General features: G+C 42.9%; 1 protein-coding gene and 1 long non-coding RNA gene across 8 annotated transcripts in view; both read left to right on the forward strand.

The window, feature by feature from the left end:
• Positions 1-1,673: 1,673 nt before the first annotated feature.
• On the forward strand, positions 1,674-6,700 carry LOC122415750 (uncharacterized). Of its 2 annotated transcripts, none has more exons than XR_006261965.1 (2): positions 1,674-4,330; positions 5,412-6,700. It is a non-coding gene; the product is annotated as an uncharacterized lncRNA (long non-coding RNA). The 2 variants fall into 2 exon arrangements; XR_006261966.1 differs by having other exon boundaries at positions 6,479-6,700.
• Positions 6,701-8,228: 1,528 nt separating this feature from the next.
• The window catches only part of Hipk (Homeodomain interacting protein kinase), a 30,147-nt gene continuing 26,105 nt past the window's right edge, over positions 8,229-12,270 (forward strand). For 4 of the 6 annotated variants that reach the window (XM_043427945.1, XM_043427970.1, XM_043427988.1 and 1 more), the window contains exon 1: positions 8,230-9,134. The gene's annotated coding sequence lies outside the window, so the exon portion shown is untranslated. Of the gene's footprint in view, positions 9,135-12,270 lie in introns of all 6 variants that reach the window. The other 2 variants (XM_043427954.1, XM_043427962.1) reach the window with 2 other exon arrangements.

Consider the following 12,270-nt stretch of genomic DNA (forward strand, 5'->3'; position numbering starts at 1 on the left):
TTTTCTTGCTTTCGTTAGCGTTTTAAGGTAGTTCATGCACGAAACGATTTAAGAAAGTTTTGAAATTTACACCGTTTAAATAACTAGACGACTGACGAGGACATCAAATTTAAAAGGGTTCGTTTTATTGGTTATTGAGAAAAACGTGTTTAAATATAAAAAAAAATATACAGGGTCATAGGGACTGTGCGTGAAAAATCGTTTATCTTTTAATTTAACGAATGAACGCCTCTTACGAAGTTTATGAAAAACGTACAAAATAATAATTAAGTATTTAATGAAGGTCTCAGAAAAAATTCGAGACGACTGTTTTACTAGTAATAAACATATATTTCGGCATTTTATTTCGTCCTGCCTTCACCCATTCCTGTCATAGCTTTCTGTCTTTTTATTACTACTTCATTCTTGATCCATTCCCCGTTGTGTTTTCCCTTTCGCTCTCTAATGTGATTTTTGACGTAAAAAACTATAGAATTTTCGCCAGGGACGAATGATATTTTGGGTTCATTCAATGATGGATTTTCGATTAATTAAGGGCTTGTAATTTCATTCACCAAAAGATAAGTTGATAAAAATTTATTTACAATTTCGAATTAATAACTCTGACATTAATTAAAAGCGATTCTTCAATTGGGGAGTAAAAATTGATTCAATTTAGACACCCATAAAATACGATCCTCCGGACACGATCTACCTTGAAGTCAACTGACATCGTTAAGGCGCTAAACATAAAAAATATCGATGCTTCAACGTCGTTAGGAATTCCGAGCTCAGCTCATTGAAAATCGTTTCTTCACCAGAAAAGCCAACCAAAGGTATTAAAATTTGAATCAATACTTCATCGTTCAAAATTAATTGTTTTTTTTTCCTTGTACCGAAAGTATAAAAGTGCATTTTTATGTCGTGCAGCTCAAAAGTAGTTTTTTTTATTTTAAGGAGGGTGGATCGCGACGATACAATGTTGCCATGCTAAACCATGTTAAAAATATTAAGAATTTCAAAATCATAAGAATTTAATAAAATTTGGTAAATGTATGCCTTAAACAGATTATTATTAATATAATCTCAGTAAATCTCCTAATAAATCTGAAAAAAATTGACATTGTTCAGCAAGCCTTGCTCATGTTGCCCAAAAAATTTCATATTTTTAGCATCATTTTTAACGGAGATATCACTGAATGTGTCTTGACTTCCATAAGATTACATGTTATTTGGCCCAAATTGTTATTGATTTTTCTCAGCAACAACGCTTCTAAACTGTCTGAAAATTTAACTGATTTTTTTTTACACTTCACTTTATAAGATGCAATCGGTTTAAAAGCGATGACATCATTTTCATTCTAATGCCTCAACTTCCTTAATCAATCTACTGAGAACATTTTGAGAACAAATCTCTGTAACACAGTGGCGACATCTAACCTACAGAGATGTAACACAACAAATAATCGCTACGGATAAGTAGCTTTTCGTTGAATACTGTACGCCGATAAGAACGTTCTTTTCTTTATCTACCGTCGATGAGTTGAACGTCGATTGAATCTTTACTACCGCGCAAAGACTTCACGATCGATGCAGTAAACGACATTATCATTGAGCGATAGTCTCACCAGAATTTGTCCGTTGCGCGAGAGCTTTGATGGCGTTTGATATCCGCAGTCGGGGAGCAGCTGAAAAATTCTTTACGCATATATTTTTTGATCGGGGACCGAGACGAAAGTCAACGTGACACGGAATGACGAGTAGAATCGAAATCCATTTGAATCGACGCGTCCCGGTGAGCAGTAGTTTCGGAAATAGTCGCGGATAATCGATTTTTAATGACTCTTAGAATGACGGAAAGTGAAATAACGAGCGACGAGTCACGAGAGACCCCCGAATCGTCTCTTTTCACTCGAAACTTATTCGCCGCCCCCAAAACATATTTTCGTACAGTGTGTTTTATCAGAGATTAATGAATTTTCAGGAAATGTTTTCCATTTTCGCGGTTTACGAAGAGCGCAAAGCCTCGGAATATCGCGCTACTTTTAACTCGAAAGTTTCGCCTGGCTCGCTGTTGTGCGTCATAGAGCCGCGGAGCACGGAGCGAACGAAACTCGCTACGAGAGAAAGTGAGGTCGATTCAGCCGAGCAAGAATCCAGCGGAAAACTCACTTTGGTTTATCGCGCTGTTCGAGAGAGAAGTTTTTGCTGTTTTCCTGCTTCGATGGCCCCCGAGAAATCATCGGATAATTGACGCAGCAGCAGCAGCCGATTGGGCAACGCCGATCATCGGAGGCTCATCAGCGGAGAGAAAAACCGACGAGGGACTTCGATCCGCTGGTTTCTTCGTGCCCCGACGCAGTTTTTAGCGGCGTTTGCACCAGCGGAGGAAAAAACTAGCGCGTTCTCGAGGCTGGACGGCCAGAACGAAGTCTCGTGAACGGCGCAGTTTCAGCCAGCCGTAAAATCTTTCCTGGCAGTTTTTCACGGTGCGGGAACAATTGACGCGCGGCGCGACGAGCTGAAAACCGGCGCTCCGAGATTACTCGGCGACGTTACGCGTCGAAGAACTCCGATGAAAACTCGGGCTATTCCGCTCACTTTATTTTTACTATCTCGTTGGAACAGCAACTCCCTCGAGCTCCTCCAAAGTGCGGAGGGGAAAGAGGACCAACGATACAAACGCGACGGAAACTTTGTCCGCTTCTTCTCCCTTTTCTCTATTGCACGGAATAATAATCGATACGAGAATCCTACGCTCGGACCTCGGGAGCCTGCAAACCAACCCGAGCTCGCTCGACCGGGCGGGCTGCATCGGTATTCGAGCCTGGAACACCCCACTATCTATTTTTTCCGACGTTAACCCGACACTGGGCTAAAAAATCGGCCCAATTTTATCTCCGGCATAAAGTGCCTCTCGCGTGCGCCAATGAACTTTAATTATACATCATTTTCTTCGTTTTTTCATAACGAAGATAACGGTCTCTAATAAAGCAGCATTCTGTGCATACTTAATGGTGAAAACGCCGCAAAACCGACGGCTTGCTCCGGAAAAGTCGATTCGCCCGGAGAAAACGTGATATTTTCGTCTGGGAGTTAATTACCGAGCGTTTGAGCATTTTCCTCGTCCCTGCGGAATAAAAATGTTCATAGCGAGACACAGCGACGAGTCTCGTGTTCATTTTATTGCCACCTGCCGTGGAAAACGTTCGGCCGTGTTTAGAGGCCAAATTTTCTATGTTTGTCGAGACAAGAGTGCTCGTCGAGCACTTTTTCGCACAACATGTTCAAAGTCTGACTGAAAAAACTGAGTATTTTGAGGATTCGACGCGTAACTTGCGAATTTGAGAGGTCGTGCGATGAAAATTTTCGGAAATTCGCTCGAGCCAAAAATATTTTCAGACTCGAACGTCACCGGCTTGGGCTCGCCGCAGAACCGTTGTTTCATGCGCCGAATCTTCTTGGCGCAAGAGCCGAGATGCCGAACAGAGAATACGAGCGCACTCGCCTCGCGCGGATCGAAAGCGTCGCGCTACGAAATTTATTCGAAGCGGATTCATTGAGTTCTCCGGAGATGATAAAATTCCGCGGGCCCAAAAAGATGTTCAATCACGACGAACTCGATCGTCTCCCCCGCTCGTCGACTCGACTCCGAGATACTTTTTTTCTCTTCCAAGAATTAACGCTTCATTGTGCTAAAAGAGTCGGCAGTGCGCAATTCTGCTGTAGCCGTGATTAGTCCGCGGCGAAGCTGACTAAGAGCTCGTCGAATGCGCGTCGCCGCGAGTTATTCGTACGCCGCGCGGAGAAGTCGCTCACCGCCGGAACATTAATGTTGGAAGAAAAATTCACGCAGAGAATCCAGACTCGGAACTCACCAATGCGCACTGCTTCGCATGCATATTTATACATTTGTACCTCGGAGTCTTGCCCGCACGGACTGCGGACAGTTCAGTGTCCCCGGATATGCTCGCACACGAGCTGACACTCGACACTCTCGATGGGACGAGCTCGCTGGGCACACACGACAAAACAAATTGTTATTAATTGGTACGACAATCAACGCGTCTCCTATATTGTAACTGTTCAACCGGCTCCGCGGACGTTTCAACTCATTTTAAGCCTTAGTGTGCATCTGGGGTCAGGTTGAGCCCAACATTTTTTTCTCACACGAATTGCATTTACAGATGAGCATCTCACGAGTAAAACCGCCGATATTAAGAAATGGTTATTCCCTCTCTAAAGGCAGGGAGCATAGCCACTTCGTAGTCCAAAATAAATAGACTTTTTGGAAGGGTTGCAAAGTGGACTATTTTTCCCTTAAAGCATGGACCTTTGTCTGCAAAACTCTGTAAGGATTTTTTTCAGAAGTCAAAATTTAATTTTTTACGAGAGATTTAACCGAAATAGTGATTTTTACGCGCACGTATCGACTTTGAGCACGTTTTTGAACAATGAAAAAATATTTTTTTGGAAATCCGTCTTTGCAGGCTCAAAGTTGGATCAATTCACTGCAAAAAGTGACTAAACCTTTTATTCCGAAAAGCGCATGGCTACCGAGATATTCGATGTGAAAAGTGATAATCGCGGTTGAGCTCGCAACTAATCCGGAGAAAATTTCGTCTTTGTTGTTTTCGATCTTTTTCTTGGGTGGGAAGACAATTGGGCTCGTCGAATTTGAGCCTTTTCGACATTTTGTTGGGCGGAACATTTACAGGAATTTTATGGCCGTTTTTCGGTGTTTGGTGACAGATGACGTAACGAAATTTGGAGACTAAAATTTTGCTGGGTCTGCCGATAACTTGGGCCAGCATTTTTTAATTATTTTGTTTTAAGCCAAAATGTTTTTTCGGTTTGATCCCCTTAATGAAAGCTGCATCCGCGAGAAACCGTTTCCGTCATCGGCCCACGTTGCTCTCATTGAAGGATCGAATTGACGTCCATTTTATTGCATTTTTTGCACTCGACAAGTGAGCACAATTCCCAGGTTTTTAAATCCACTCGCCGTTTTGCTATTTTTAGAAATTCCCAAATTCTCGATCATACGACGATAGCCATTGAACAAAAGAATTTGAAAATTCTTCCGACTCTTAGAGAGCCGACGACACGCGCGACGCCACTCCGCCGTTAACCCTGCGCAAACGATTTTTTTGTGACGAAATTTTTAGCCTCATTCACCGAGCTCATGAAAATTTAAAATGAAAATTTTTGTGTACGTTTAAAAAGGTTTAAAATGCCCGCGTTCTCGGCCCCTCACTCTGGTGAAACCCCTTAAATTCATTAACATCGTTGGCGCCAGTATTTACTGAGTGTTCGAATTAACGCTCGAATTAAAAATATTTCAACGTCGAGTCTGTTTTTTTTTCATGTGCAGAGAATTCGTGATTAATTTGATGAAAGCGAAAATTCTCCTTTGATATTCTCCACCGCAGGAGCGCCGTCATCAGTCTCTCAGAAATCCATTGACAGGTTGAAACACAAATAAGTAGACTAGCGGCGGATGTGCTCCGCTAAAAATCTGTCTCAAGGACCAGCAGTGAATTGTTGAACTGTAGACGACGGTGTACGAAATGGATTGAACACGCTGAGTGTAACACGATTAGCCAAGGCCACACGATCGTATAAGCCGCGTATGGATCCAATCAATCTTTTACGCGTTGTTCTACATACCAAAAAGATATGCCGCCGCATTTTCAGCCTCGAAAAAACGCTCGAAAATCATCCAATCGAGCAAGCAAACATTGACTCAATCCATCAACTTCATTTTCATTGATTAAAGTCTTTCATTTCATCATATTTTTGTATTTTCAATAAAATATCTTTGAAGATTCTATTATTTGTAGTTCAACGTTTCGTGTCGTCGAACTGAATTTCGTACGAGTCGAAAAATGCCAGAATAGGTAGTCGCGAAAAGCAATTCGGTAATTATCTTCCGTTCGGACTGAACAGAATCACGAATTTCTCGAGAAAATAATTCAATTGAATGGACCCCATTTATCGATCAAATGGAGAGTGCTGCATGATAAAGTGACGTTTTGTAAATATTTTATCACAAAAACTCTTTAGACGTGGAACAATTCGTTCCGGAAAAAAATTTGCCATTTTCGTCGCGAGCTATCGGACTTTTGGTATTCTCGTAATTGACGAAAATAAAAGTCCGCGACTATCACATATCGTAATGAAGTGAAAATAATAAAAACACGAGATACGTCGACAAGGTTTTTGGACGACGCGAAGCATGAGACGATGAGAACAAACATAATTTTGGGCCTATTTCGGTGAACGTCGTTTCACGCACGACGCGATATAACTCAGTCCTTTGAAAACATAACCTCAACAACAAACGTGCTTTATTGGCTTTTTCCCGTTCATACCGCTGGAATTAGTGATATAAATTTCGCAACACCCGCTTCTGTAGTGACGAAGCACGAAACACGTGTCAAGATTCACGTTGCACTACATATATGATAAATTTTCGTGTATGTATACATATATATAGGAGTGGCAAAATACTGGCATGTTCCACGAAGCATGCCGCGTCTGGACGCCCACACCGAACGAGGAAAAACTGATACGAATCTGTCTCCAATCCCCTCAGATTCTACGTCATCGGACGCGGCTCGTGTGAATTTTTATAACCGCAAAATACGATGAATATCGAGACAACGACCCTCCGAGTATTTTTCCTCCAATAAAACTTTCATTCTTTATTGACGGCGGATTACTGCGCGAAACACTTGATTCATTATTACCTTCCATACTCTGCGGATAAACATTTATTCCTGTTTCTTCTTTTCCTACACCTGAGATATTTTCCTAAAATACGTTTGTATCGCCATACACAGGGGATGAATATATGATTAAAAGTGGTGAAAATGACACGGTTCTTCAAATCGTAGAGAGCGAAATTTCTCGAAAAATGTGATCAGATAGATAGAACGTTTTCTTTATAGGGAGTAAATATGACAGAGTTTTGGTGCAGCATTCCGTTCCATTGGATTTGTTCAACGAAGTGTTTTAATATTTCAACGGAATCGGGTTTCAATGAAAAAAATTGATAACACATGCAGCTGTTTTCCATTCATCGTAGAAGAAAAGATAGTTTGGGCGACGCCCACCCTTATTGCAAAGGAAGATTCAAAGAGGATTGGGGAATAACGTTATACGACGATCGCGGTACGGTAACCTAAAAGTTGTACCAAGCTTTTCAATCCGAAGAATTACGTTAGCAGCTTCTGCGAGTACCTGAATTTTTATTATGCGGGTCGAAACACTTTGAAGAGTGGGGAATTTGCCCGTAGTCCCTTCTACATAGGTCATTTATTTTCGTGTATTGAATTCGTAAAATCGACGATACGCGAACAATGTCATTGGACTTTAAGTCGATGGGAATCACATCGCGATGCGTATACGCGCGGGTGGGAGTGCGACAGGAAACGAGGTTGTGTGACCGTCCGACGACGGCTCCAACGTCGGGTATTTCACATCATCTTTAATCGCTAGTGACGTCGCGTGGTCAGGGACGAAGATCCGTTGACCATCGCTCGGTCTTTGGCGGCATTTCGATCTCCATGGTGATCGTATACACGAGCGTTCGTGATGCGATGGATGCACGTGTCAAATTTCAATATTAAAATCTCTTACAGTATATTACGTAATGGGACAATCATTTTTTCAACTTTTTTCACATTACTTTGGTTTTGTATTATCGTCAAAGTATTTTGTATTCATTTTTAACCATGCAATCGTTCGTCCATTGAAAAACGAAATATGATGGGATGTAAACACAATATTATTCGAACAGCTCGAAAATGGTGCTAAATCGACTTAAATTGAGGTTATCTCGTCAAATTTTTCGAAACACGAAAGTTTTCCAGATTTGAAATCATCGATCGAAACGATTTCAGTATATAACTGTATCATGTTGTTATACGTTTTTCATTTTTTGCTGTCGTTTTCCAAAAGAGTGAGTTGATTGCTACTCTGCAATATGATGAATCGCAACGATATTGCGTGCATAAATGAAACCGTGACATTTGAATATCCGGAACCCAAATATAAAGAGGGCTTGAACTCAAATGGGAACACTTATGTCGATAGAACGTTAAAAATCGAAACGTTTTTTTTTTCATGTGAATCCAGTCACTCGGTCGTACGGCCCTGAGCGAAAAAGTGGCGTAAAAGCACGAGGTTAGCCGAGGTTGAACGATGCGAGGCGAATGTTTAGAACGGCCGCGGCTCGTCGCCACCGTCGTCAGTCGAGAGTTGGCGAGTGTGTTTCCTCGATCGTGAGGACGGATGGCCGCGGTGTGTACGCTACTAGGAGGCCAAGAGATGAGAGCTTGACCAAATTTGCACGGGGGGTAAATAGCGCGTTTACCCTGCGGGAAAGAGCGCTCAGCCAATACTGTAAATAAAATAGTGCTGGGCGAAAATAAATAATAAAGTTTATATTAAATAGTGACACGAGCAAGATAAATTCGGGGGGAGTGTGAAAAAGAAGCCAAAAACGTGTGAAAGTGTGTGAAGTAACGGAGAAAGGAGCCAGAATAAAAAATAAAATGTGCGTTGTTGGGGTGCGCGAGGTTATCGAAAAGTGGCGAAAATAGTGTGACAGGAATACGCGACATTAATACTGAACAAAAGTATATTTCAACCGTTACTCTTGATACAAAAAACAAACTAAAACAACAACAGTCGGGTTCAAAATTCATCGAGCAAGACATCCCGTGGTAATACGAGCTGGATTTGGACAGCGCGACCATATCGTACCCACACATTTGGGTCCAACGCAATACACTTCTCTCTCTCTCTCTCACTCTCTCTCTTTCTCGCTCTCGCACTCCAGTTGTCTTACGGGGACACGGAGGCAACGGAGAGAGAGTGCCGAATACACGCGCAAGATGGCTGGGATTCGCTGAAAGTACGAAAAACCACGAAGAAAACACGAGCCGAAAAGGCCAGTGAGGAGGAAAGAGAGCGAGGGAGAGAGAGAGAGAAAAAAAATAATTCTCCATCACAAACGGAGAGACTGGGTAACCCGAAATCGCGGCCGTTTCGCTGGTCTGCGTCCGGGTCGAGGTTTTAAATAAGAACATGACGCTACGTGACCGGGCCCGTCCGTGAAGAGAGAGACACTGGCCGAGGAGTGAAAGGTAAAGGAAAAACACTGCCTTCCATCTCTCTTTCAGAAACCTCTTATTAACTGTGTCATTACAAAACGTCATCTAACGATGAAATCCAACAAACAAAACTAGACTCGTACAATCATCGATCTTTCCATTGTCTCCGACGGTGCAGTTGCTACATTCTTTCAATCACAGTTTGGAAAAAACTGTCTTAGTTCCCAATACGGTTTTAAGTCGTTAGGAATGATTCATAATTGAGTCACACGTTTTCGTCGGTTGTCCCACAATAAACTTGGCGTACTGCGTATTCCCGTACTCGTAAATTCAAGTCGTAATATGCTCGTGCAAATATTGTTGGTTAGGATTTACGAAATGGTTCATTATCGCGTCACATGTTTGCCAAGTTTTCCAGTCTACCTACCTACGCGTGTGTATGTGTGTCTCTGTATCCTCGTGTGCGTGAGCGAGAGAGAGAAAGAAAGAGAAATGACGATGACAACGCTGCTGTACTCGACACGCCAATAGATGCGCCATTCGCCGATTATTCCGTTGCTTCGCTGCCACACAGCCCGTATATTCGTGTACATATATTTACGTAATTTATATACTGTAAAGGGGCCGGTTTCTGTCGACTGTTCGAACTTTGCCGACCACTTGAGCGAATCGCCTTCGCTGTACGAGCCAGACACGATATCAACATTTTTCCTGCTTGCTTCTTCTGTCCCATTATTTTACACTCATTGGCGCATTCGCCAACGGCACATACTGGCACAATAACTTTTTTACCCGTTCGTCGCTTTTTCACCCGCTACGACGATCAAACAAAAATCCTTCGCCGGAACCAAGTTTCTTCAACGAGCCTTGATCCGGGAGATGAATTATTAGAAAAAATCGTTCCAAAACAGTTGTTTCCTGTTCGAGAGTACGGCGAAGATGGTTTCTTAGAGAAACCGCTCGACCCCCCGATTATTCGTGGAATCGTTCCGAAAAACTGGAATTGTTGACGCTTTCACTGGAAACCTTCCAATTGCTCGCTCAAACATGACATTCGAACTGAAACAATTCCGAGTTTTGGTGTTAAATACCTCAAAAAATATTGTGGCGCGAAAAGCAGTTTTTCTGGAATTCTTTCGTTCTGATACGAGCTCATTTATTTCAAGGGAAACAATCGTCGGACGTTGTTTTGAAATAAAATTTGAAACTGATCTTTGTCCGAGGGAATTATAAAAAGTTCGATCGTCGGTCGACTTTTCTCGGAAATCTGTCAAACATATGTCCACGAATAGCTAATCTCGTTCGCGTCATATCGCTCACGGTTTTTCTCCGAGATTATTCTCCCGCGAGCAGGAGAATAAGAGACGGGAAAATAGGACGAAGAGAAGGCGAATGAAAAATCGTCGATTTCGGTTTCTATGCTCAGGGGAATAAGGAGCTTGGAGGGAAACGAGTGTGGGAAAGAGAAACGTGGCCAAGACGAGCCGCACGAGAGGCGGCGCTCTTTTTGGCTCGTCGCATCTCACCGCGCGCGTTCTGGCTTTCGCGTGCGTGATCTTTTCCACGCCTGCGTCCGCATCTTCTCTCTTTCTCTTTCTTCCTCTCTTTCGCCGCCTTTCTGTATCTCTCAGCCCATTCTCTTCCCGTGTAACTCGGCGTTATCTATTTTTACACACGCAACGCCGTCGGTACTTTCCACCGGATCGTTCCGAGCGCTCGGAATTATTTGATCGGCGCGCCTCTCTCCTCGGAATAAGCCAAAGAGGAAAGCAAATTTTCATTCTCCTCGAGGAAATTCTCTCAAACTCCATCGATCGCCCGACTATCGACACGAATTTAATAACTCGCTTCGTTTTCCCCGTCCTCTTATTAACCGGCTGTTCGCTCGCGCCCCCGCGTCCGTCGTGCTTGCACCGGAACTCGTATAATTTTCAATCGAAAGTTTCGTTCGTCAACTACGCTTGCAGCCCGGTTGCATTTCCATTTTTCTTTCTTATCAGCTTTGGCCTTCCGTCAGATTGACTTTTCTCCGGCGCGGTTTGACTTTATTCCTCGAATTTTTGGCCCAAGTCACTCTCTCGACGTTTCGACCGGTTTTTTTTGACTCGTGAGAAAATTAGGAAACGCGAGCCTCCGAAAGTTCTTGTCCGTCGATTTCACGCTTCGCGAAAACTTCCGAAATGTCAGACGCCCGGAGAACGATGTTTTCGTAAGTTTGCCGCTCTTGGCTCTCGAGCACTCTGCTCAATTCCTCGGAAAGAAACTTTCAAAATGGAGGAACCCTCAAAACTCTCCATTATATTTTTCCACTTAAATTATTCAACCGGTTGTTTAACGCCGCACACGACCGGAGATATCGCGCTATCAGTACGTTCCACGTCCCGCTACCAGCGCAGAGAGAGGCAGCCGAGATTGACGTCGAGGCCATCGGGGTTCGATTCTCAGTGACGAGACCGAACGGTGCCCACCGGCCGCATCGGGAAATTGCAATGAATAATCAAAGGACCTTCGCTCACTTGGTGGAATAAAGAACAAGGGGGTTTACTCGTAGCTGCTTTATTCTCTCATCAACTTCTAGACATGAAAACACACTCGATTTTTCTACAACGAATCATGCACGATTGTCTGCGCTGCTGCAGCACACTGTGACAAGTCCCTCACGGAGCGTCGCAAAGCAGTCGACTCGCAAGAGTCTTCCATCAATGGCGAGGGAGCATGAGGCTGAAGTTTCCAACGTTGGAGTCCAACGAAATGATCGAAAAAAACTCTCCAATAATTCCAGTATTTCTCCTATTTTGTTCCCTGCCAAATTTGCGATTCGTAGTTTTTCAAGCTGCACCAACGATTCGTGAAATAAAAAATTGGTGAATTACAAACGTTTTTTTCGTTCATTTCGTTGGACTCCAACGTTGGAAACTTCAGCGTCGTGAGGGAGCTTGTTCGTAAAACTTTTGAAAATTCAGATTTCTCAACCGATTTTAACGAACCGCATTTTATTTCATGCCTCCACGAACTCGACTTCCTCAATCCAAGTCGCTGTCTTGAACCATTATTTAAATATTTAGTGAATTTTAATGAATATTTTTTCGTGCGTATGGGACTTAATATTTTAGTCAAATTCAACATTTTTCAAGTGTTTCAACCAAATTTTTCTCTCAGTTGAAGGAAA

The sequence above is a fragment of the Venturia canescens genome, chromosome 1 (assembly GCF_019457755.1).
Source record: "Venturia canescens isolate UGA chromosome 1, ASM1945775v1, whole genome shotgun sequence".
Classification (NCBI taxonomy): Eukaryota; Metazoa; Arthropoda; class Insecta; order Hymenoptera; family Ichneumonidae; genus Venturia; species Venturia canescens.